The sequence below is a fragment of the Ricinus communis genome, chromosome 1 (genome assembly GCF_019578655.1).
Source record: "Ricinus communis isolate WT05 ecotype wild-type chromosome 1, ASM1957865v1, whole genome shotgun sequence".
NCBI lineage: Eukaryota > Viridiplantae > Streptophyta > Magnoliopsida > Malpighiales > Euphorbiaceae > Ricinus > Ricinus communis.
The window spans coordinates 14,780,854-14,795,761 of NC_063256.1; the positions used below are offsets into that span (position 1 = coordinate 14,780,854).

At 29.7% G+C, this 14,908-nt stretch overlaps 1 long non-coding RNA gene across 1 annotated transcript; it reads right to left on the minus strand.

Moving 5' to 3' along the window:
* Positions 1-769: 769 nt before the first annotated feature.
* LOC107261042 lies at positions 770-12,884 on the minus strand. The gene is made up of 2 exons (XR_003078707.2): positions 11,626-12,884; positions 770-1,082 (listed from the first exon to the last, which is right to left on the minus strand). It is a non-coding gene; the product is annotated as an uncharacterized LOC107261042 (long non-coding RNA).
* Positions 12,885-14,908: the final 2,024 nt, after the last annotated feature.

Here is a 14,908-nt window from a genome sequence, read left to right on the forward strand (position 1 = left end):
TGCATACCTATTATAGTAGTTGATGGCACTTTTTTGAAAGCAATATATAGAGGAAAACTTCTTTTAGTAGCAACACTAGATAGGGCTGATAAGATCTTTCCTCTAGTATTTTAAGTAGTTGATTCTAAGAATTATGCATCTTTGGAATGGTTATTTATAAGAATCAGAAAAGTAAGTAGTTGTAGAGAAGAATGTGCATGATTTCTAATTGACATGAAAGCATAGATACCTTGAAGAAAGTCATGGATCATACATTACCATTTATTGAACAGTATAAAATAAAAGTTAAAAAAAGTCCAAGGATTAAAAAGTCATTTCTTGTAACAGCAAAAGCATATAATATAGAACAATTAAACTATTACATGAATGAGTTAGACAAGGTTGATTAAGGGTTTAGACTTTGTTTAAACAACATCGGCTATAGGAGATGGTCGAAAGTGTTCTAATCAATAATAGATACTCAATTATAACATCGAATATAGTTCCATCACTCATCGCGGTCAACAAAGCTGCTAGGCAGCTACATATTACTATATTACTAGAATACTTATGTGCTTTAGTACAATACTAGAGTTTTCCAAATAGAATTGGTGCAAAATCAACATTCACCAAGCTTTTAGAAAAAGTTAAAGATATGTTAAGAGAAAAGTACATTCAATTCTTGAAGCTGATAGTAATTATAAAAAGTATCTATTCTTTTATAATTATAATCCATGCTACTAGTAATTATTTGGTATATATTTCTAATTACTTTATTATATAATTCATGTGAAGCCAACAAATGATTAATTATTCAATATAAATGACAATAAAAAATAGTTCATAGTAAATAGGAGAGAAAGAACATGCACATGCAACATACTTCAAATGGATAAGTTACCATGTCCATAAGTTATTGTAATATTGAATGACATGAATCAAGATCCTTTTAAATATTGCTCATATTTTTATAAAAAGAGAAACTCATTAACAGATATGAAGCAATAATATGTCTGATTGGAAAGCAAAGCATATGCGACATACCAATTGAGGTCAAAGAAATACTTTTCTTCCATCAGAAGCAAGAATTAAAGCTGGAAAACCTGAAAAAGAAAAAAGAATTAAAGCAGCATGGGAAGAACAAAATTCAAAATAAGTGTGGGAAACACAAGCAACTTGAACACAACCAAAATACATGCATAAATAAAAAAAATGATCAAAAACTATTTTTTAAAAATAAAAGCCCAATATTAATGTTGATAGATTGGCTAATATTATTTTTTTTTCATTTCTTTAACATTTAGAGTGATTTGAATGAAATTAAAAGAGACTAATTTTGATCACTTTAATTAAGTTTCAGATGTTAATTTTGGTTGATGTTTAGTTTATTTTTTGATTAATTTCTAGGTAACAGAGAAAAACTAGATTACTGAAATTAGAGAAACAATATAAAATTAAGATATTCAAGAAAAACCAACAAATTATATTGTGCATATATTTATATAGTTTCAAAATGCATAATTATTTTTTAAATTTTTGTTAATTGGTGGTTTAGTTTTTGGTTATCTTCTAATTTTTTAGTTAAACTGAAAAGAATAGAACATTGAACCATTATCTAATAGGAACATAGACAGATTCCTAATCATGTTAATTTCATAGCAAATTAATATAATTTGCTGAGTGATTTTTTAACAATAAAATATCTAACCAAAAAATAGCTATAATTGGTTTATCATATGTCTGACCAAGAAAGTTTTTGTTCCAACATCTGATACTTAAACCTCATCATAAAAAAAAAAAGACTTTCTCATTATCTAAAAACTACAAATATATATGTCAACTTAGATAAAGTTGAATTCATTAAAAAAGATAAATTATGATATGTATATCATTTTCATATACTATAAGGTTTTTTCGTATGTGTTTTGCTTGATTTTCACTTAACATTGATGAAAATCAATACTGTTGCAGTAGTTGTAAAGCTAATTTAATCATTCAAAATTGATTTCACAACATCAAATATGAAAATACAAATTAACTGATAACTAACCAAAATATAGGCGAGCATAAAAGAATGGGTCGACCATAAAGAATAGGCCAACCATAATAGAATAGGCCAACCATGAAAGAATAGGTCGACCATGAAAGAATAGGCCGAGCAGACAAGAGTAGGCCGGACTTTGCATACCGAGTTGTTATAACCAAGAAACACGGGATTGACTAAGTCTAAATTCAAGTACAATAAGAAGTCTCGAAGACCAAGTCATAGTCGGACTATAATTAGAAATCCAACCTGACCTAGAATTTTATTGTATGACCAAAAAGATTAATCTTAAAAGGATTGGGAGACTTTATATTTATAAAGTCCTCCTTGTAGGAGTAAGATACCTTTATTCTCTATATAATGGACCGTGACATAACATGTCAAATACATTCATTATTCTATAATTACTAAATACTTTATAACTTAAAACCATTATTGACTTAGCCATTGGAGTGAGTGGTCGGACAACCTCATCCACTGCATTCTAAACCATTGTTTCGGTACATCAGAGCTCGGATCAGACTTAAAGACCTTGTTGATAACTTAATTTTCTTGATCAAGTCATCAGTAACCAAGAAACTTAAAAAAATTATTTGTTTGTTATCCAAAAATAAACCAATGATAAATTAAAAACAATATAATGAAACATAAAATATAGCATAACAAATTATAAACTAAAAATCAACGAGAAAACAAAACACTAGAAGGAACAATCTTCTTATATTAAAACATAGATCAATCAAATTATAAACTTAAAAAATAATAAACATAAGAACCCTTAAAGTTCTTATAGCTGAATAAATATTAAAATAAATTTGAATTTTGATAGACATATAGAACACAACTTCACAACTGACAAGGCAGATATTGAAAAATTATAAATATTGCATTAGAAAATTCAAATATTTACAAAATTATTAAAAACTACTTAAACAAAAAAATTGACTACTAAAACAAATAAATGAAAATATAAAGTGTTAAAATTTATAAAATATATCAATATCTAAAAATTCCAATTACTAATAATACGTAAGCTCTAAAACAATACAAATATTTGCCTTCTTTCCTTTTTCTTTCCTCTTTTTAACATTATCACTAATGTTCAATTTTCCAGATACTTCAAATCACTGTTAATACCAAAAACTTCCTTACACTGAGCATAAGAGTGCATCAACATAAGAAGCATACTTTGGTGTATTCTAATATTAAAATCAATAATAAGTATCTCTTTGCCAATAATAAAAATATGTAGCAAAGGATATAATAAAGATACTATAATATTGCATAAAGATTTTAAAAATAAAAAGAAAACTACTAAAAGATAAATATAAATAAAAAAAATAATGAAAGGAAATTTAATAATTATTTGTCCACTTGAGTAGGAAAACCATCAACTATTGACACATCAAATGAATCAACTAAATCAACATAACTTCTCCAAATGATCTTCCTATTTTAGGAAAAAAATGAGACAATACTACACTATAGAGTTCAAGCATTTTAGCAGCAACCTTGTCTTTTCTATTTTACCTCAAAGAATTATAGACAAAAATACAATTGTCCCTAAAACTCAATCTAGCAAGCATCCAATGTTGATCATTCTCTATAAACATATATAAAAAAGAAGACACAAAAGAAAACACATGATCAATATCTTACCAAGGAGTATTCTAGTGCATATAATAACCTTGAATATACTCAGCTACAAAGTTATCAACAAAAGCTATTGATTTCATATTACCACTCTTAAAAAATAATGCATACAATACTCAGTATTGCATTGATCAAATAAATAATCAATAGTTGTGCAGTTGACCCTGCAACTAGTAAAACATTTGTCCTTCTTTCTCAACTAATAAAACAAAATATTTATATGTTGTAAAAGTAAAATTAAAAAATAGCACAAAATAAACATATTAACAAAGCAAACTAAACTTGAAGAAACAAAAAATACAGAATACTAAAAAACTTACAGAACCAGAGATAAGTTGACCACTATATGCAAAGCGTGAAATCATATCTTTTCATATATTAAATCAACTCTAAGATGTAACAAATGAGAAATCAGTTTGTCTGCAATAGAATTTATTTATTCCTACAACAATAAAAAAGAAAGAGTAAATAATAATTCGCATAATAACAGATAAACAAACAAATATATAGTCATGCCATATACTTACTTTGCTTGTTCATTCCTTCATTGAACCATAAATCAAAAGCTAATTGATCCTAATAATTTGGTGGTGTGCTATCATTATAATCTAATGGAGATAAATCACTAATAATAGTCTTCCTCTCTTAAACTCCTCCAAGACTCCAAAAAAACCAAACTTATTTAGAAATGGAGACTACATGAAAAAATCAGGCTTAGTCTATCATTGTTATAAGTTCAAACTTATAATAGGTGTCTCAACATTCGAATTTATGCAAATAACAACTTTTCTAGACTGAATAAGAGGTGTCTTAAGAAATCATAAAAAAATTATAAAACAGTAAGTTTAAGAATCAAAAAATAACTAAAATTTCTAAATAAATATTAGATATAAACCAAAAATTAAAAAAAAAAAAAAAAAAAAATATGTGTCCCTACAGTTTTCCACATTATAGGCACTTCATGAAATGTCGACCTACACTTCTTTTCAAATGAAGTGAGTATTACACTTCACCCTAATTTTTATATTTAAGTTGTTTTTCATTCCTTTATGTCCTTAATCTTATTTTATGGATAATATATTATTATGGCATATGATATTTATTAGTCGATATCAATGTTTATATAAATAGTGTTCAAATGCTTCTTCACTTACGGATGTTCATATTTTATTGATCATGTACACCAATGTTAATATGGTACGTAAATAATATATTTATGAATATAGGAATAATTGAGCATGGATCTTATACAAATATAATATACTTGTGTTGAATGTTGCTTTTATTTTAATTATTATTACATAATTGCAAAGTAACAAGAATTAATCATTTATATATATGGACATAAATCATATCAATTCTAGTTAGAATAAAGTTCAAATTTTTTTATAAATTGTTCATTCAATTTATTTCAAATAAGTCGTATCTTGCTCAGACCAATAAATAGAACTGAGGTTATATTAAAGCCGCTAGTAGAAAACCGAGCCAAGGGCTTTAGCGCTGAGGTAAGTCTTTCGTGAGGTAGGTCATCTACTTCGGTTCCTCTTACTAGCGGGTACTCTTTCTTTACTGCCTCTTTTACTTGGACTCAATTTAGTTCTTTTCTAAAATTTTAAAATTTTTAGCCCAGATCTTTTTATATTTAGCTCAAAACTAGCTCTATTTTCAAAAGAAAATGAGAGTGGGAGTTTAATCTTCCTTTAAAATAAAAAAAAAAATTTAAGAATTTATAATAATATTTTAAAAATATTTTATAATTTTAGTATAATTAATATAATTAAATAATAAATAATTATTACCACAATTATTTTCGTTAAAACCACTATCACCTACACCCCTTTGTACCACCACCACCATAACCGTCTTCTTCACCATTATTAACAATATTGAAAGGCAGTAATATTTATTTTTTTATTATTCAAATATCAATATTGTTTAATTCAAATTTGGCATTGGCCCAAGCCCATTAAATTTGGCCAGGCCCATAGGAAAATGCATTTGATGTTGATCAAAATTCTAAGCCCATGAATTTTGGCCCATATCTGAATTCCTAACCCATGTGTAAATCATTAGCCCATTGTCCAAGATTTGTTTAATAATCTTTAAGGATTATTGACATGTGATAAATGAGGAAGCAGGAAAGTGGAAAGCAATTACAAAATCTTTTGAAAGCTTGAAGCACATTCTTGAAAATTGGAAAGGAAGGAACACAAGTATCAGCCAATGATAGAAAGGTATGCAAGTGAAGCATATCCAAGGAAGGAAAAGCACGTTTATAATGTGTGAACAAGAAAGTTGAGCAAAAGCAAGAAGTTGAGTGAAATGAGGATAAAAAATTAAGAAGAGTAAGACAATGGAGCAAGAAAGTTACACCCTTATCAACATGGACAAATGTGAAAAGAAATAGTACGTGCTCTCAAGGTGGGGAGTGATTGAGGATCAAGCCAAGGATGAAAAATATGCCAGAGTATCTCTCAAGCCATGGAAGTCTATAAATAGGCAAGGACACCCTAGTGAGAAAATCCTACTCAATAAATCAATCAAATCAAAGCAGACCCAAAAGTCTATAGACTTTATCTTTACATTTACCCCTAGATTAGAAAGTTATACTTAAAGTAGAAAAGTAATCCTTAGATTAGAAAAGCAATAATTAGTTTAGTCAAGTAATCCTCAACTTTAGTTTACAGTACGTTTAAACCTCTCAAGTGTTCTTCACCATTCAATTACACCTGCAAGTCGATTACTTTATGCAATCAAATTCTTGAAGCTTTCCAGTTACTGTTTTAGCATTTATTCATTGCAATTAAGTTTCTTAGCTTAATTTTACATCATTGCCTTTAGCTAATAGTAATTTAGCTAGTAGCTTTATTCCTTAGCTCCATTTTACATTTCCAACTCATTAATTATATGTTCAAAGCTCATATTTGCATGCCAACAACTCGATTCTACATCCTTAGCTCATATTAGCTTAATCTTTAGCTCATGAATAAGCCTTGTGTGTTAATTTAGCAAAACTGCACTAGCTTAGCTAAGAACCTAAGATAATTTAGGTCCCTTTATTACCCACACAGTCATCTAGATTAGTACTCAAAAGATCATACATTTTACATTTATTGCATCCATAGTAATTATTTGAGGTAGTCAGCCTCTGGCACGCTCAGCAATCCACCATACGTGAAAGGGCCAAATACTAACCAAACAATAATTTTGGCACGCTCAGTGGGACATGTCACACATAGTGTATCCATATAATGTTTATTTTTTTTGGTTTAAAGAATTTCTGAACTAATAGTTCCAAAGACTAGCATAATATTCATGTTTCTCAATTTGTTGAAAAAAATCAAATAGAGAAGGGAGAGGAGCCTAATTCCTCAAAACCCTCGCCTTGAAGGTGAGGAATTTCACCAAAATCCAGCAAGAGTTGATGCTGCAAATCTAGGTTACAACTTTCTTTCATTTTCTTAGTGCTGCTAATCCTACTGCTTACTTTGAAATCCTAAAGGGTCTAAGAAAGTAGAGTAAGGATTTACTCAAGATATTAGAAAAATATACCAGACGCCACCATGAAGACTTTGCACGGTTGTGTAGAGGGTATAGCGAGAATCTGTAGCATGAATTCACCAGATGAATTCCTTAATTGAGCTCGTTCAGAGGCATCAACAACTTTTATCCCCAAGTCCACTATGAGCTGAGGAAGTTCTTATTATCAAACCTATTGGACACTCTAGCTGCCAGAAAGAAACCATACCGATAGACAGATTCAAAGGCAGGATAAGGAGGGTATCAACCTTCTCATCGCCAGAAAGAAAATCTAGGACTTGTTAGAAATCCATCGCAGACTGGCCACCAACCGAGCAAGTCCTTGATTCATTAGTAGTCGGTTCCTCAACAATTCTATAGAGCAACCAATCCTAATACTCAACCTTACTTGTATAAGGTAGAGCCTATTCCTCAAGGAATTCCACAAACTGGAATTAATAGAGGAACTACTCCTCAATTATCAATTCCTTAAACTAACATCATGTAGGTGCAATGAGAGAAGCGATACAGGAGCTGTATGGACCTAGCTTTCATCAAATAGGCCATCCTCAATTTCAAAAGCCATATCTTGTTGAGGACATGATCGACAAAGGAATTGTTAAGTTCTTTAAAAAGAAAGACACCATACTGATAGACAAGGATTCATCCCTCCTATGGCCCCCCAATCAACACTACTACTTTCGAATTAAGGTCAATCCTTAAGGAAAAGAGCAAGGCATGGACTAAGGCTAGAAAGTCAATTTATAATTATTCATCAAAAGTCAAGGAATCCAATCGCAGGAAGATGCTTTAAAGAAGGTGTATACCTAAGGAAATGATAATTCAAGTCCAGCAGGAGATGAAGCAGGATCATGCACCAAAGCAGAAATGGAATCCACCTCCTCAAGAACTTAACACTCAAAATGAGAGAGTCCAACAAATCCCAACAGTACTTGTTATTGGAAAGTCGGAAGAATTGAGCTTCAACAGTCAGGATTGAGAAGTCATTCATAGGCTTTCAATGCAAATTATAGAGGAACTCAAGGAGCAATCCTTAGAAGTTCCTAAAGTTGTTCCTTAACAGAATGGTGATCGTGATCTTTGTCAAGTCAAGGAGTAATATGAAGCACATCGATAGAGTGAGGAATTATCTTATCCTCCTCACACACCACATAATGATGGCTGCCATAATGGCGGGCTTACAAATCCTCAGTAAAGTCACATGATTTCTTCTAGAACTGAGGAATCCGAAGAAGTTCCACTTAAACACGGAGGGTCGTCCTTAGAGGTTTCTCAAGAAGACCTTAACTCATATACTATTCATGTTGAAGAGGACTATCAATTATTTTATAAGGGTAAGGAATTTCCACAATATAATGATCTTTGTATAAGTAGGCTAGTGGATTCTCCATAAATTCTTGGAGTCACTTTGCCTCCTATTGCATCTTTGAGTCAGAAAATGAGATCAAAGAAGAAATATACAGGTAGAAACACTTTTTGCAAGGTGTGGGTACCTAAGAAGTATCTTATTCAAGTAGAAAAAGAGCAACATAAGAATCACCATAAGAAGAAAGCTTCAGGGATTCATACTAGGAAGACTTTCTACAAGGTGTGGATTCCTAAGCAATATTTAGTGCAGATAGAGAAGAACTAAGAAAGGAATTTACATAGGGCTCCTAATCATTCTTATGCAAGGTTCCACAATAAACAACAAAGAGTTGTAAGTTTTCAACATGTGAAACATTATCAATAAAAGCGTGGATTTTATAGAGAATTTCCTTAGCCTCTCACCAGAACACAAAAGCGAAGATTGTAGTGGTAGAGGGCTGCAAAGAGAAGAGGGGTGAAATTAAAGACACTGCCTAAGGAGAAGAAATCAGTTGAGGAGTCAAGATCAGTAGAAAATGGAAGAATATCAAATAGGAGTTTTTAAAGTAGGGAAATTCTAGTACCTTATAAAAATTCACCATCTAGAAGTCAACTACAAAAGAAGTGAAAAAGGCTGATACATAGGCTCGAGGGGCACCTTCCCCAACGAAAGAAGAAGGCTTTTATCAAAGATCCACTAGTCCAAAGAAGGTGAGGATTCACAAGCCTTTGAAAAGAATGTTAGAGAAAAATTCAACAGAAGTCTTCGTCTATATGGAAGAATCAATTTTGACATTTAGTTAGGAGATATTCAGAATATAGGGAGCCCGCACATTTAGATCGAAATTGACAATAAATATTTACTATGTGCTTTCTCTAGTATTAACATCATTATCAGTTATTATGCCTTGCTATGGAAAGAATGGGTTTAAATCACCATTAAAGAAAGATCATCATTATGGTGTGGATTTTAAATCTATTCAATTCATAGGCGAGGATCAAAGAAAGGAGTAAGATTAAGATTGAAAGCCGATATTACAGCCATGGAATCAAGTCACTAATAGCAGTGATTTGGTATTAAAGGAATGATAGGTCAATTCTATGACTATATTTGATATCATAAGCAGGCTAACTCAATGGCTAGATTTGATGTCCTAAGTTAGCTATTTGGGATCCATAAAGGAGGTTTGGCTTAAAGGCTACTCTTTTGTAAGTATTGCTAAGGATTTAATTCCTTTCCTAGTAAGAGGCACAATAAATGAGGTTAGAGGAGAAACAATGGTGGATCAAATCATAAGGAATGGGGATGAATCATTAGAATCCCTGATAATGGAGCAAAGAATAGGTCTACAAAGGGAGTCAGGATTGAAGAAAGAAATCTATAAATAATTCATTGACTTTCAAGCAAGATTCTAAAGGCATAAGAGTAGAAAACACTACTTGAGGATGTGAAGAATAGGCCGCAGTAGTGCTTGCAGTGGTAATGACGACAATGTCTAAGGAATGTTGACCAAGATTATAATGTAGAAAGAAATTCAAGACATCAAGACAAGAAGAAGTGCAATACAGTGAAATTGAAAGAGGCGTGGAATTATCATGTTCATAGTAGTGGCACCTAAAGGATTTGGAGCAGAAATACTTAAAGAAGTCTCAATTAGAGCCTGAGACGACATGTCTAACCAATGAGAGAAAAGTTAAGTACCATTTACGATTTTGGCATTTTTATTCCATACATACAAATTTGCTAAAATTCCATAGTTATTCACCCATATTTCATTCTTTAAAGTCTCATATTTAGTTAAGGAGTTTCTGGCATATTACTGCTTGTCTAAATAAATTAATTAATCATAATTTTTTAGGTGTAAATTATCGTTCATGTCAAGAAACACTCATCTATACCTATTTTCACATTCTACGCACAATCCACAAGGTTGAATAACTCATTGTTGTTCTGGCAAAAAATTACAGTACATATGTCAGATATTTTAGTGCAACTACCACAAACACATTTATAAACACTTGAAAGCTAAAAATCATTCCATAAATACCATTTCCGAGTCATTTTCATCAATATCTATTTCTAATTAATATTTTAGCATAGGTTAAAATTACTCAGTAAGTTTCAGGCTAAAACTCTAAAATGCTCAATATTAATTCCATCCAATCTTAAATATCAAAACTATCAATTTCAGACATTTTCTTTCATATTCTACCTAATTTGATCCAAGTTTATGACCGAAAAGTATTAAAATTACGTTCTTGCTTGATTTTATATTTTTCATCATGTGCTCGGTAAAATTAGACGGTATCAAAAAATATCACAAGCTTCAAAAAATTCCAGACCCATCAGTAAATCATTCTCCATGTTAATTTTAATTATATTACTATTTTTGGTAAATTCTATTTTTAGGCTAAATTATAAAAATTGCAAGAATAGTAAATAATTAAAATCAATTCACCAAAAATCTCAAAAAAATACCAAAATTCTCAGAAACTCAATTCCCATGTTTTATTATTTGATTATTTTTTACTATTTTTATTTTGATATTAGCTATATTAGCAGTTCGGGCAGGTCAAAGGTGATCCTCCAATCCGGGGAGAATCGAGAGGGACCTTCTATTTTTAGGTTAAATTCTAAAAATTTTCAAAATAGTAAATAATTAAGATTAATTCATTAAAATTTTCAAATTTTCTAGAATCTCCAGATATCATGTCGTATATTGATTTTAATTATTCTGTGATTTTAGCAATTTTATTTTTACCTAATTCCTATTTTAGGCTTAAATCCAGAAATTACTAAAAAAATCATAAATAATTAAAGTCAATTTCAGAAAGTCATCACACGGAAATTCTATTTATTTTTATATTTTTAATAATGAATTTGGCCTTAGAATCAATTTTTTTGGCTAAAATCAAAAAAGTGCTAAAAATATATAATAAAGAGAATTAGTTCAAAATTCGTCAAAATTTCACATGCCCATCATCAAACACATCAAATCCAGAATTTTTGTGAAAGAAAATCAAAGATTGAAACAAAGAAAATTGAGCTTTTGCATAAATACCTATTTCCTTTAAGAAAATTGCACAAAATGTAACTAATGGAGGGGCTGATTTTTTTAGGCTGCCGGTGATAGGCGGTTAGCCGGCCTCTGGTGGTGGCTGGCAGCGCTGTGGTGACCGGAGATGAGGTGGTAGCCGGTGGTTGGAAAAGTTTTGATGGTGTTTGGTTGTTAAGAAAAGAAAAGGAGAAGAAAATAAAAAAATAAGAAAAAAATATTTATAAGGTGGGAAAGCTGTAAATTTGGAGAGATTCTAGATGGTGTAGAATTTGGTAAGGAAGTGTTCGGTTTAGAAGAAACAATTAAAGGGTTTTATTCTTATTTTAATAGGATTTGTTTTCTAAACAAATTTCAATTAAAATAGGATATATCCTTTAATAGTTTAGACGAAATTAAATTGGTGAAAGATGTAAGGGGTTGTTTAGTCGGAGAATTAAGAATTTTTTTTTATTTTAATTGGATTATTTCTAATTGGAATTAAAAAAATTGAATTATTTTGGAAAAAATTAAGTGGCTATAAAATTGATTTTTGATAGGATCTTTTATAGAATATTTGGGACTTAAAATTAAATATTTTATGTTTTAAATATTTCTAAATATTAAAAGAATCCATTATTAATTAATTCTTTCTCTATTTTTTGCGTTAATTATTTATAATAGAGGTTAAAAATAATTTTTTAAGGATCTGCGCATATAGATAAGGCTTTCAACCTTATTATACACGAGGGATAATTGTTTATATCCAAATTTAGCATTGACCAAGCTAATTAAATTTGGTCAAACCCATAGAGAAAGCCCATTTGATATTGATCTGAATCCTGAAATCCATATATTTTTTCCCATATACGGATTCCTGACCCATGTGTAAATTTTTTACTCACTGGCCAGGAGTTTGTTTAATAGTCCTTAATGATATGTGATAAATGAGGAAGCAGTAAGGTGGAAAATAGTTATAAAATTTTCTGAAAGTTTGAAGCACATTCTTAAGAAGTGGGTAGGAAGAAATACAAGTGTTAGCCAAGAAGAGAAACATGTGAAAATGAAGCATATCCAATAAAGAAAAAGGGTGTTTATAATATATGAATAAGGAAGTTGAGCGGAAGTAGGAAGTGAAGAGAATAACCAAATTTAGCACTGAACCAAGCGCATTAAATTTAATCAGATCCATAAAGAAAGCCCTTTGATGTTGATTTGAATCTTGAAGCCCATGGATTTGGCCCATATATAGATTCCTGACCTATATGTAAATCTTTGACCCACTAGCCGGGAATTTGTTTAATAATCCTTAAGGATTATTAATATGTGATAAATGAGAAAGTAGGAAGGTGGAAAGCAGTTACAAAATTTTCTGAAAGCTTGAAACACATTCTTGAGAAGTGGGAAGAAAGGAATACAAGTGTCGGCCAATAAGAAAAATATGTGAAAGTGAAGCATATCCAATGAAGGAAAAGCACGTTTATAAGGTGTGAGCAAGGAAGGTGAGCGAAAGCAGGAAGTGGAGAGAAATAAGGACAGAAAGTTGAGAAGAGTAAGGAAGTGGAGTAGTGAAGTTACATCCTTATTAACATGTGAAAAATATGAAAAGCAATAGTTTATGCTCTCAAGATAGGGAGTTAATTGAGGATTAATCTAGGGAAAAAGAATATGTCAAAATATCTCTCAAGCCATGGAAGTCTATAAATAGACAAGAATCCCCTAGTGAGGAAGCAGGAATAAACCTAGAGTCTATAAATTTTATCTTTATATTTATCTTTAAATTAGCAAGTTATTCTTAGAGTAGAAAAATAATCCCTAGATTACAATAACAATCCTTAAAATAGAAAAAGCAATCCTTAGATTAGAAAAGCAATCCTCAGTTTTAGTTTATAGTACGTTCAAAGCTCTCAAGTGTTCCTCAACATTCAATTACACTTGTAAATCAATTACTTTTTGCAATTAAATTTTTGAAGCTTTTCAATTATTATTTTAGCATTTATTTACTGCAATTAAGTTCCTTAGTTTACATTTTATATTATCACTCTTAACTCATAATAATTTAGATCTTAGTTTTATTTCTTAAGCCCCATTTTACATTCCTAACTCATTAATCAAATGTTCCTAGCTTATATTTGCGTGCCAATAGCTTAATTTTACAATCTTAACTCATTATTAGCTTATTAATAAGCTTTGTGTATTGATTTAGTAAAACTGCATCAGCTTAGAGAAGAATCTAAAATAATTTAAATCCATTTATTACCTACACAATCATCTAGATTAGAAATCAAACAGTCACGCACTTTATATTTATTGTATTCATAGCAGTTATTTGATGTAATCAGCTTCTGCCACACTCAGTAATCCATTGCACGTGAAAGAACTAAATACTGATTAAATAAATATATATTTTTGGATAAAGTTTAAAAAACTACCATGTAGTTTGACATTTTTACACTTGAAGGATAAAGATATTTTTTGCATCAAAGAAGTAGCAGATGTTTTACTTTCTTAGTATGTTTTAAGTATATTTAATATTTTTCTCATTTTTTAGATTGTAAATATTATTAGAGACAAAAAAATTTTGATAAAAAATTATTTTTAAGTAATTTAGCATTCGAGTAGATATTTTATGATCGTAACAAGTTGTTAATATATTTCTTTTTCAAATTTTAATCAAATTTAAAATATAATTTCTTAAATAAAATTTTAATATATTTTGTAAATTACGTGATGCATTGTTAGATCACATTACTTATAAAATCATAATTTAGTGATGATCCAAGTTAAATATAAATAAAACTATATAAATAATAGTAGAAACATAAATATGTATCTAAAAAATTCTAAGAAAATAAAGCACGTGATACTCCTTTGATACAAAAAATATCTTCGTCCCTCAAGTGAAATAAAGTCAAACTACACGGTAGTTTTTTTAAACTTTACCCTATTTTTTTAGAATTAAATACTATTTACTTCCTAAGGTTTGGTCTAATATATGACTCAATGCACATTAACATGCTCTTGAGTTTTAATAAAACTAACTACTACTCATTTCCATGTTAAGTAAAAAACTAAACTGTAATTTAATATTACAATTTGATCCTTAAACTTATTATCTAGTATCAAATTATTTCAAAATTAATTTTATTAGCAAATTAGAGTAAAATTTTATTTTTAGCACAAGTTAATTTTAGTGTCCAATTAAAAATAATAAATTTAATATTCTTCTACTTATTTATACCTTTTAATCTTTTTTAGCATAATTTAATTCTAAAAAGATTTAGACATATTAAAAACACTTATTTTTTGT